Source organism: Carassius carassius, chromosome 10 (assembly GCF_963082965.1).
Source record: "Carassius carassius chromosome 10, fCarCar2.1, whole genome shotgun sequence".
Classification (NCBI taxonomy): Eukaryota; Metazoa; Chordata; class Actinopteri; order Cypriniformes; family Cyprinidae; genus Carassius; species Carassius carassius.
Window position 1 is genome coordinate 15765762 of NC_081764.1, and position 13253 is coordinate 15779014.

Here is a 13253-nt window from a genome sequence, read left to right on the forward strand (position 1 = left end):
CAGAGCAGTGAACACACACACACCCGGAGCAGTGGGCAGCCATTTATGCTGCGGCGCCCCAGGGAGCAGTTGGGGGTTCAATGCCTTGCTCAAGGGCACCTAAGTCGTGGTATTGAAGGTGGAGAGAGAACTGTACATGCACTCCCCCTACCCACAATTCCTGCTGGCCCGGGACTCACAACCTTTCGATTGGGAGTCCGACTCTCTAACCATTAGGCCACGACTTCCCTCAAATATATATATATATATATAGCAATTGTAAGTTGCTTTAGATAAAAGCGTCAGCTAAATGAATTAATGTAAATGTAGATCCAGCACCATAACGGTGGAAACGGGATAACAGAGACCGGTTGATGATTGCTTGTGCATGTTTATATTTACTTCTAAAATGTTAGTTAAACAAGTTCAAAGTAGGTTTCCACTATACAAGGTATTCAAGATGAGGGGTTTTAGTGTAGTCTAGTTTAAAACATCAATTTGATCATTCCAACTGATTAAAGAGTTCATCCAAACATGAAAATTGTGTCATCATTATTTCACTTGCATGTTTTTTTTTTCTTCAGTTGAACATAAAAAATGAGAAATGTCTCAGTATTATTTTGATGAAAGTCAGTGGTAACCAAAACTGTTTGTTTATCAGCATACCTCAAAATATCTTTTATTTATGGTCAACAGAAAAAAGGAACAACATGAGGATTAAAAAAGGATGACATCAGATTTTTGGGAGAACTATCATGTGGGATCATTAAATCCTTTTGGAAGTATCACACTGAAATTAATTATAACACAGCAACCTTTGTCATTCTCACCACAGCAATAGCATGAAATCATGCAATCATGTAGAACAACCCTGGAATATGAAGAGATTTTCTCATCACTGGTCCGAATGGGATAATGCAATCCATTTCTGAGTGTTTTACATCCATTATGTACCATATGAAGATCAATTTTCACAGTTACATTTGAAATGCAGAGGTAAATGGAAATAATTTTCACTGACAGTCTTTCAGAGAAAAATTCTCTCAAGATGAAACACATTAAACATGCCGTCCAAAAAGTGCAGTTTCTTTATTTTTGCAGGCTTTTACCACTTTCTACAAATTATGGGGTGAATTTATTCAAAAGTAGTGCCATTTTTGCATGTGGTATTTCAGTGCAGTCTTTTTCACGAACCTCCCACAATCCAGCTTAAGCAGGTGCTGATGAATGCACTAAAATATTGATTTGCACAATTATTTAGTGAATTAGGTGCTAAACAACCCAGACAACTATTAAGAGGGTGGAATTCATCCTCTGTATATTGAACAAGAATGCCTTAAAGGGACACTCCCATTGGATGATCTATCTTTAGGGAGTGTTATTCACGGATTTACATTATAATGAGTACCACACTATTGCTCATCTCTAATAAATCTGTTAATATTTTGTGAGGAGCTCCCTGATTTCTGCTTCATTACAGTTTTCGCATCTTTTTCCGTTGTGAACATTGATCTGCCTTCAAAACACCCGGTAAAAAAGGCGCATTATAATGTGCCTCGTCACTGTGACACCCTTTACAGGATTGGCCTGGCTTTTGTTCACACAGGGCTTGTTCCAAGACTGATTCGAGCAATGTTACTAGGTCCCCATTCTGAGACCATTCCCGGGATCAATCTCGGAACATGTTTTGAGAAGGCACTCTGGAATTTTTCTGGAATCAACGAGCAGTGTGAATAGGGCTATTTTCAGTGCAATGGCATGCTTTAAGAGTCATTTACTAAATTGTTACATTATCATTAATCTTTATCCCAGCCAGCAAAAATGCTTGATAAAGGTGCAATCACATGAAGTATGTATAATTTCCTGAAATTGAACAATAATGGAAGTAGTGCTCATTCACTTCAAAGCGTAGGTTATCATTACCTCTCATAATGTGCACAGAGCATTTTTTACTAGAACATATGCTCATACTATGACTATTTAAACACAGCAACTTCGTATAATTGTTTTACAGTTTGACTTAAGATAAAATGTATTGGACCGATTTTAAATTCTATGATCATAGAATGATCATATCATTTCTACAAAGGAATCTAATTATTATTTTATTGTAAAAATGGACAAATTATTTTCCACTTAATACTGAACGCACTGCAGTGAACTCTAAGAAACTGACTCTCTGTGTCATTTGTTAGACTGGTGATACATTCCTGTCATGACAGCAAGAAGAATAATTACAGGTACAATGAGTCACTTTGGAGAACTGCTTGAGCCTCAAGCACATCCACTTGTCTTTTGAGTGGCAGGAGAACATGCTGCAATCTAGATTAAGTAAATGAGAACTGAAGATAACAAATCAATCTTCAACATTCCTGATCCAATACTGTGTAATTCATCAAAAATGTGGCCGCAGCAAAAATGCTAATTTAATTTGAGAAAACAATCATGTTGATTCTTCTCCGCTCATGTAGTGAAACGGGTATCAATTTTAGGTGTAAATAACCTCCCAAAAGTTTTGTAGAATTGTTGATGCTGTGAAATCAGTCTTGAGAGAGATGGGAACAGCAGCAGGGAACAATGACTCACTCCTGCTGAGGTAAAAACTGCAGGAATTGCATGTTAATAAAGGGCCCAATGAGACTTTTCCTTTCACACTCTTCGGCGGCAAACGAGAGTGAACTTCAGGAGGAAGATGCGTTGTCATTAACCCTTTCTGATACTGAAGTTAGTGCTCTGCTGGGTTCTACCCAGAAAGAGCAGGAGATGTCTAAGAGTGGCGAAGAAGCTGAGGCTGAGCCTTCTCAATCCTCCTGCCCTGCATATGGGGAGCTGTTAGAAGCCACGGCAAAATTAGACTTGCCATGGAAGCGTGCCAGAAAGGTAACGTCGCGAGGTCACCTCGATGAGCGTTATTTGTCTGACCATAGCCCTCCAGCCCAGGTGAGCCTTCCATTCTTGCCTGACTTACATGCGGAAGTCGAAAAGGAATGGAAGAGGCCGTTTTCCTCTCGCATCCATCGGTTTCAGCATACGAGTTATGCTAATATCGAAGGCATGCACGAAAATGAGAGGCTATGAGAGGATGCCCCCTGAAGAAGAGACGCTGGCTAGCTATCTCTCTGTGGGGGAAACGTCCTCTCTTAAATCTCCCTCTTTGCCATCTAAGCCCCTCCAGGATTCATCCCGCTTAAATGGTAAATCATACGCAGCAGCAGGTCAGGCTGTGGCTTCGTTGCATACAATGGCAGTGCTTAAGGCTTACCAGACTGACCTGCTGAAGGACCTGGATACAGGCGAGGGCCTTTCAGCTTACCAGGTAGCCAAACTGCGCCGCACCACAGACCTCTCTCTCCGGGCTACCAAGCAGGCCGCCTCCGCCATGGGTAGGTCTATGGCGGCCATGGTGGTAACAGAGAGACATCTGTGGGTGAACCTGGCAGACATCGGGAGGGAAGAAAGGGCGTTGAACCGTCCCAGGGGCGACTCCCGGTGAAATGGTAGAGTTGGTACTTAGTGTTTGCCATGATTCTGGCCTGCACTCCCCTCAGCATGGCGGCGTGGGTATACTGTTCCCCATAGTGTCCCCTCAGAGGACTCAGTTTGAAGTTCCCTTGACAGGGAACGTCTCAGGTTACGAATGTAACCATGGTTCAGACGCAAGCTTCATGAAGAAGATAAGTGACAGGTCCTACAGGCGCGTATTTATAGTCGCGCTGGTAGTGACGTCAGAGGCTGTCGCTGGCTAACACGTTGGCGTTTTTCAAAGTATGCTTCAGACACGGGTCACGACGAGGTGTTCCCCGTAGTGTCCCCTCAGAGGACGCAGTGTCTCGTTCCATCTCAGGGAACCATGGTTACATTCGTAACCTGAGACGTTATATCTTATAAGTTATTTTGTCTAATAATGTATTAATAAAAAATATATTTTTCTTATACGAGTTGTTTATGTCTCAAATCATTTGTGGGAAAAAAATCTTTGTTTTTATGCACAGCACAATACTGTTGACAGAAAAATGCCATAATAGAATGCCATAATGTAACTACTTTCAATTTGCTAGTGATGTGTAAAATGAATTTGGGAATGGTGACCCATACACGGAACTAATGCTCTGAATTTATCCAGAGCAGTGGGCAGCCGTTTTATGCTGCGGTGCCCAGGGAGCAGTTGGGGGTTCGCAGCCTTGCTCGTGCGCACCTAAGTCGTGGTATTTAAGGTGGGAGAGTGTGCTGTACATTCACTCCCCCCATCTACAATCCCTTTGAGTTATGAGTCTGACTCTCTAACCATTAGGCCACGACTTCCCCCAGAGGCACAGGTACTCCCTCAGAGGAAGCAGAGGGAACAGGTGCTCCTTTTGGGGCCCTGGCATGAAGCTGTGGTCCTGGTCCTTCCTCAGGGGACACAGAGAGCACAGGTGCTTCCTCAGGAGACACAGAGAGCACTGGTGCTTCCTCAGGGGACACAGAGAGCACAGGTGCTTCCTCAGGAGACACAGAGAGCACTGGTGCTTCCTCAGGGGACACAGAGAGCACAGGTGCTTCCTTAGGGGACACAGAGAGCACAGGTGCTTCCTCAGGGAAGCAGAGGAAACAGGTGCTCATTTTGGGGACCTGGCAGGAGGTGGTGGTCCTGGTCCCTTTGGAGGTGTTAAGGGGAAAGGTGTTAAAACCCTTGTCAGATACTGCCTCATATTTTTAAGGATCACTAATTTTCTTCTCAGTGCGGTCCTGGCTGGAGAAGGTGCTTCCTCGGATGTTGCAGAACAAACAGGTGCTCCCCTCAGGGGACCTGTCCGGAGCAGGTTCTTGAGGCATACAGCTGGCACAGGTGCTCCCTCCACTATTCCCCACCACTGACCTGAAGGGAGATGCTCACACTCACCTTTTCTAGATGATGAGTGGAAACAATCTCCATTACCGCCCACCATCACCTCATTATGCTCATTAGGGGGGATGAAGGGTTCTGTAGGCATGGCTGACATGCTCAGATTCTTGGATAAGGGATGGTGGTAAGACAGGTTATCCAAAACTTTGAATGGTTGTGTGTAACAGTGAACTGTTCTAATCTGTGAAACTCTGTAAGAGAAAGAAAGAGGGATGAGGTCAGTTGAGTAAACACATGAAAGCCTAAAAGCTGGTAACTTCAGTTTACTAATCTTCATTCAGTCATGTAGGCATTTAGGTCATAAATGTTTAAAAACAAGTACATCCTATTCCCTATTATAAACTATTCCATTCTATATTCAGTGCCATCAAGCTTTGACAGATGGAAGGGGCAAATGTTTATTTGCATTGAGATGTAAAGACTCATTACTACTCTTACTAATTATTAAGAGAGAACAAATTAATTGGTTTAAGTCTTTGTAGTATTGTGCAATGTTTCCCTGTGATTCTTTTTGTTATTTGATATTTCCATGCAAAGGAGCTCCTTAATTTAACTTGAATTTAATATCCAACTTTTCGGCTAGTAGACTTTCTCAAAATACAACAATACCTTGACAAAGGCTACTAGCCAATACATTGGATAATAAATAGCCTATGCTTAAGTTAGTGTGCAGTTGTTCTCTTTTAATTACGAATAATAAAACAAACACTAATGCAGCGTTCCAGGCAGGTTTTTGAGCCCGTAAGTCACGACTTCAAACCACGACTCATGACTTTGTAGCGTTCCAGGCAAGTCATGGCAAACTTCTTGAGCACAAAGAATTGTAGTTATATTATTAATTTTATTGCAACGTTATATTGTCATAAAATAATTTTTTCAACGTGGACCACTTGCATAAACCCTGCATCCATAGGCGATTTTATCAGTAGGGGCTGCCATTGTTGTTTCGCGTGCTGTGTGACGTCAGAGCTCGGAACTGGGAGTACATCGATCTAGTACGAGTTCACGGATGGGAAGTCAAGGGTTTGACTGGTGTTCCAGTGCACTTTCACTGGTAGAAGGTTGGAAAAACATGGGTTACGGGTTGCCTGGAATGTGGTATTAAACTACAAGCATTATTATACATAATTATATAAATAAATTATAAAAAATGAAAGAGCCATGAGATAAATTCAGATATCTTTAGATTTACATTTGAAAGTGACATCCTATGAAATGCAATTTGTCTAAATATAATATGTTGAATATAAGTCCACACTTCCACCACATATATTATGATCACATAGCTTACAGTATGATAGTAAACATGTTTAGAGGGCTATTACTGATTTCTCGTTCAAACAGATAGAGGGAGTGATTTCTTTTGAAAGTCAGTTGCCCTTTTTGACAAATGTGTGTTATAACTTTTTTCATCAAACCCTAACTTGGATGTGATCTGACAGGTTAAGCTATACTCAATTACCAGAGATTTGCTAAATTTCACGGATATGCTCTGCTTTCTTGCAATTTAATTGTATTTCATCAATGCTATTTTTCCAAAGTGCTACAGAGGCAAATGATTAGGTACAGTTGTGAATGTGTTTCTTAGTCTGTACACATTCAGTGCCTGTTGAGGCTGCATTGAATGTATCCAAAGAAGAATGTTAACCCAGGGTTTACAAATGTACATTTAAAAATCTTAAATGCTGTCTGTATGAACAGTGAAATAATATGTCCAGGATTAAGTTTACAGGTTTCAATTGGACCTGGGTCAACAAATTCAATCCTGAAAAGCCCATTACTCAGCATTTTTTGCCAAATGTCTGGATTATTTATTGGACACTTAAGAGAAATGAACATGGGATGTGCTTTAGAGGAAGCACAAAGGCAGTTATAAACCTGTGGAAGAAGAAGGGCTCTCTGCCCTTAAAAATGGATCTCAAGAAGATATGCAGGGTTCAACCTCTCAAGGCATTACACAACAGTTTATGCAATGCAGCTTGCAATTTCTCATCACTCTTCAGCAGGTACAGAACTCATGCAAGATTAAATACAGCCTGTAGTTTGGCAAAAGTCTCATCCCAAATGAATATTGTACTTAGGCTGAATTTTGAACTTAGGGGTCAACATCTGGTCAGAGCTTATGCTGCGTAGGGTTGCTGAGATTGCGTTTTCTTTCTTTCTTTTTTTTTTTTTTTTTGCACAGGCTGTTGGATATTTTATGCTCATTAAACTTGATGTTAAGTTTGAGGTCCCACATATTAGTTAATATTAGTTATTCGTTATTTAAAATCTGAACTGCTATTTCCCCTGGAATTCTTCTGCATATTTTCCTCTGACCTATTTAAGGCCTACTAGACACCTGCTATTTAAGATTTTGCATCTATTGTACCATAAAACAAGACATTCACTATTTTTTTAAGCCGATTAATGTCCAGTAAGTAACGTTGAATATATTTATAGTTGGAGAAATAAGAAAAAGTTAGTAAAATAAAATAAACAACTCAAACTACTAAGAGTATTTTTACTTATTATTAAGAATGTTATCATTTGAAAATGAATACAATACTTAAATTCACAGATAATCTCATAAAATTTGGAAAAGTCAACCAAGGGCCAGGATGTTTCTTTCTAAGTTCAGATACTGATGAAGAATTGTAGTATAATGTATTATAAAAATATAACTGTGTGCTTTGAAAACATTATATTAAAATCACAGCTAGGTCTATTATTATATTTCTTCTCTTTTGACTGGTCGGACAAATTTTTCTTGGCTTGTATATGAAAACGAATGTATATTATGAATGTGATGCTGTTAAAACATTCTCTCACCTGTGACAGAAATGTAGAGTACATAGATGACTGATTCCCCAATGCAAACTCTTCTATTTTTTTTTCTCCAAATGTCCAAAAATTATTCAGCATCACTTCATCATTGTATTATTTATTATTATTATTAACTCATTACTAGCACATTTAAGTAATAAAACAGTAACTGTTTGTAATATTGTTAAGCTTTAACTGGTTGACATTTATCATGTTCATACTTTTCATTTATGTCAAATTGCAATTAAGATGAAGAGTCAACACTGCAGATCATATCCACCTTGATTAAAGGAAATGTGGGGTGCGACCCTGTCTGTCCCCCAGGCAATTCTTTAAAATCCCCATCAGTCTCTAAATATGCTGTTCTGCATGACCACACCAGCCCATTCTTAGCTGAGCTGAACTATTCATTGCTTTACCTCTGAAACGATAAAACATACCAGAGCTTTGCCAGCAAAGTAATGGCAGGTGTTGACCTCAATGCATTTTTACTACCAGAGCACTAACCACACATTCACTGATATCTTTTAAAATCAAAGGTTAAACATTACAACTATCTGTCTAAGTTCAGATGAACAAAAACTGCAACATGATTCATCTATATGAATATAATTCATAAAAAAAGCAACAAGAATCTTGAAGTGACAGTGAAGTATTAACATTGGAATAAAGACACCTGAAGTGCTTATTTGGCTCACCTTCAACTGATGCCACTTTTTTACATGCTAACACCATGTACATTTTTTCAACTTTGCCAAAATGCAAAATAATGGAAGCCTATTTCCACCTGAAAGTAATACAACTTTTAATTGTGATATGCTAAGATAAGTTTAATAAAGAAAAACGTTGGCGCATTGCTATTTTGAGGCAACTGAAATAGACTGCTGCTTTGACCAACAAAAACCTGGTCTAAAGTAAAATGTAGCAATATATATATTTGTTATCTAAAGAGCGCATTAGTAATATGAACCTAAAGGTGGGTGAACAACACACATACACTCTGTTTATTACACACACAGAGGGCCACTCTCCTGCAGAGTTTAGCTCCAACCCTGGAAAAAATACCTGAAGACCTTGATTAGCTGGTTCAGGTGTGTTTGATTAGGGTTGCACTTTAACCTTGCACATGAGCCGATACGTTTACTCTCTGGAGAAGTGTATATGACAATTTTTACTAGTAAGAATTTAATTGTAGAGATCTTTAATTGAATTGTTACTAGCTAAAATGCAGAGGTGGGTAGAGTACCCAAAAACTGTACTCAAGTAAAAGTAAAAGAACTTCTAGAAATATTTACTCAAGTAAAAGTAAAAGTACTAGTCTTGAATAGTTACTTGAGTAAGAGTAAAAGAGTATCGGATAAAAAATCTACTCAAGTAGTTAGTTACTAGTTACTTTGGGTCATATATACTGAGCTTATTTTTATTTAGATATATAGATAAAATGTATGTAATGTATGTGTGTGTGTGTATAAATGTATATATTTCATCAGCCTTTACTCCAATTTATGTAATTTATTATAAAAGCTTGTCTGTTTACTTAAGTAACAGATATAGGTGTCATGCCATAACATATTTTTAATACGACTGACTTTATATTAAATGTGAATTTAACATTGAAAGTTAATGTGATATAAATATTGCTACTAAACTTTCATTTTCAGAAAGAGAGCAAATAACATTTACATTATTAAAGATAATTTTCACTGACAGTCTAGATTTCAATCACTCTCAGAAACTCCCATTAAAATCACTGAAACTGTTAACACTGTGAAATCAATGTCGTATTTACAGATTCGTACACACATCTGCACTTTGTTGTTTCTGACGAGAGAATTCGCCAGAAAGATGTTCCTTTGAACAGAATTGACTTAAAAGAATGAATCATTCGCGAATGAGCATCGCTCATTGCCCAGAAAAAAGTAGACGGCGCGTTTGGAATAAACTGAAGCATTTATAACATTTATTGCATTAAGATAAAGTAACGAGAGCAGCGTCACCCACAGTAACGAAGTAAAAGTACAGATTTTCCCCCCAAAATTTACTCAAGTAAGAGTATAAAGTACCCATCTTTAAATATACTCCGAAAAGTATTAGTTACCCCAAAAAATTACTCAAGTAAATGTAACGAAGTAAATGTAACTCGTTACTACCCACCTCTGCTAAAATGCAATTACGATGAGTAATGCTGGGAATATTTTAAGCTAAAATGTTACTAGTTAAAATGCAATTACGATGAGTAATGCTGAGAATATTTTAAGCTAAAACGACATAACTGTTCATTCTTTGCTCTTGCAAATTCCACCATGTAAATAGCGAATCTGCTATGATGCAAGTGCAACTGGCTTTTAAAGGGAATGGGAGATGTGACTATAATTGATCTATTGCACGTTACGGCCAAAACACACCCATTACTCATTAAGAGAATAGGGACAACGCTTTTAGACCATGCTCTGACCATTTTTCCCATTGTTAAACTAGCAGAAGTGGATATGGACTAAGTGAACTTGTGGCATGCGCTTGAGACCATGTGCTTAGATCATTAAAATAGGGCCCAAAAGTCACAACTGCAAAATATTATGTCATAATTGTAAGAATTAAGTCGTTATTATGAGAAATTTAGTTGGAATTGAAAAATATAAAGTCACATTGTAGGAGCGCAATGACCGTTTCTTAACTATTATATTATTGTTCCATAGGAAACATAGGATTTAGGGCTCTCCTCTTTATTTCATTTTTTAAATGTTTAGATTTCTTCATCTGCCTCTAGTGTTTATTCTTGTAGAATACGCTTGGAAAAATGTACAGAATAAAAAAATTGTGAACAAAGAAATAACACTGGTTCTAGAGAATTATTTTCAATCAAAGTATAAAGCAATTTCCTATGAAGGCCACGTTTGTTTGTTTGTGTCCTGTACTGTGCTATTTTAAGTTCAGTGTTGTCAGGTATAATAATTCATGTACATCCTTGCTGCACTTTGAGATGAAATATTCCGGGGTTGAGTGAAGGAGGTCATTCTTTTTACACCACTAAAGTGACACACAATGCTTTGACAGCACACCTGTGCAAATGTATTTATTTTACTCCTGCTTTCATTTCCTGCTGACATACCAGGTTTTGCATGCAGACATTTTATGGCATTTGTGCTGATAGTGAGTTATAGTGGGATGAAAAAGTAAAGGTGCCACTTTCAAATGGAGAATAAGCCTCTTATTTGCTTAACGTTTCAGTGTTACTTTGTTAGTCCTACTTAAAAATGGTTCCAGTTCAATTTTAACTGTGTACTTCAGCAAAATACATATATAAGTTATTTCAAAGGCATTTAAACTACTGACCAAAGGCATGCCTGGAAATTGAGAAGTTATGATAAAACTGAAAAACAGGTTTTTCTGGAGTAAGCAAAATTATAAACAATGCAAAACGTGCTTTTGGACCCTTAACATATTTGCCTAGACATGAACATTTTAGAGAAAAGAAAGCCTAACATGATTCTTATGTATTTAGCATAAGTTGTTTTCATTTATATGTGATATATACTCTAACAACAGTTATTAACTGAATACATGAATGATAATTGACATTGAACATAAATAAATACATGCTTACTTCCTAAAAGTGTGTTGACAGTCTGTGTCGGGGCTGGACTGGTGTTAAAATTGGGCCCAGGACAAATCCAGCCCTTCCGACCACTGAGTTTAGCTGGGTTATAGGGCCTTAAATAATGGAGTAAATAAATGACTAAATAAAACAGTACAGAAACATTTAATGTTTAACATTTAACATTTATCTCTATATATTACTGAATTCACTGCAAATGCTACAATAATACTAATTTTGCATAGAAATGGACTTTACAGTAAATAAATTGTTTTGAGCTAGAATGCAGAAAAATATAGTTTTAAGTTTAAAAATTTTAAGTTGTTCTTTGCCAAGGTAACTGTTTTAACCTTAGGCCATGAACTTAATCCAAAAGCCATGAGTTTTAGCCGAGGTGAACGGATGAGAGCTGAGAAGTGTATTGGCATAAAAAGACAGTGAAGCAGTCTCCACGACACATTATAAACTCAGGGATGACCCCGCCGAGCAGTATTACTATAAGTGGCAATATAAATGTAAATGGGATCTTCAACTTAGAGACTGCTGTTAAAGATGGGAAACAATTACTCAATCCCATTACATGTGGCAATAAATAACACACAACATAGTTGCCAATATGATTAGTTCAGATTTATGGGTTCTATTATTACATTTAATATCAATGAAATGCTTTGCATATTGATGTGATTATTGTTTTGTATACATAATTTGATCTCCCGACTGAACAGAATTTTTATTATGCACAATAATCTTGAGCCTGCTTCTCCAAATATAATTATAAGTCTTTAGAGAAGGGTCTATTGACAGTGGGTTTATAACCAACTCTTTCTGTTTCCATATTATGGATATTGCTTTTTGATGAATTACAACACTAAAAGTTCAATACAGTCACAGAGAACAGTACCAACCGCAAAAATATTTGAATGCAACCTAAAATTAAATAATTATTTCTATATTAAAAATTCAAAAGGCATTTACAGCACATTAAGCTATTTATATATAATTGTGCGAGCTTCATCCAAGCATCTTTGTGTTGTGTGTACACATTTGTATGAAAACTAGTACACCAGCTGCACAAGAGGCAGAAAAGAAAGACACTGTGTGTTTGAGCTGAGAAAGGAGTATTTTCTGTGCTTACATTATAACTGCCTTAAGAATTAGTATTTGAAAACCTCAAAAATGTAATTTGGTTATTCATAATAAATAGTTAATGTGTGCATAAATGCTTTCTGGCACTTTAGACTCCTTCAGAGAGAGCTGACTTGAAGGAGCATCATATGACACGTACCTCAAATGCTCTCTAGCAGCAGAGAGTGTCTAATACTTGCCTTTTGAGAAATGCAAAGAAGTCTCAGAACAAGAGCCTGAAGATTATTTGTGAACAAACTCTTAGATGAAAATCTAAAGAGATAATGATTAAATTATTTAACCTACATTTAGTAAAAATGGAGTCTGTTCCAGAAAACACAACTTCAAACATTTTGTAGCACTGCAGAGGGATGCAAAATTGCTGTGCCTTCCTTTTTAAGGCTGTAAAACACATTTCTCTGCATATACTGTATCATCAAAGTTCCACTTATTATATAATGGTTAAGACAACAGAGGTACTATCTGCCAGATATGGACTTCTTTTGGGTAATGTTGAGGGGAACCATGAAAAGAAAAATAGCTCTGGTCACAGTTATTTCAGTTTTCCATTTCAGTGCTGTGTCAGTGGTCATTTGTTCTAACTGCATAGTGGCATTGCAAAGATCAGAACTGTGTATCACTGTGTGGTCAAACCTGGGCTTGATGGAATCAATCCTATACATGAGTTGACATCTCTCACAAGAGCTGCTTTCATAGCTGTACAGCTAAAACTGATGGAGTCTAATGAGGTCAGAGGAGTGAAATAACTTAATTACGTTTTATGTTACACTACCATTCAAATGTTTTTTAAAGAAGTTTCTTATGCTCATCAATGCTGCATTTATTTAATAAAAATAAATA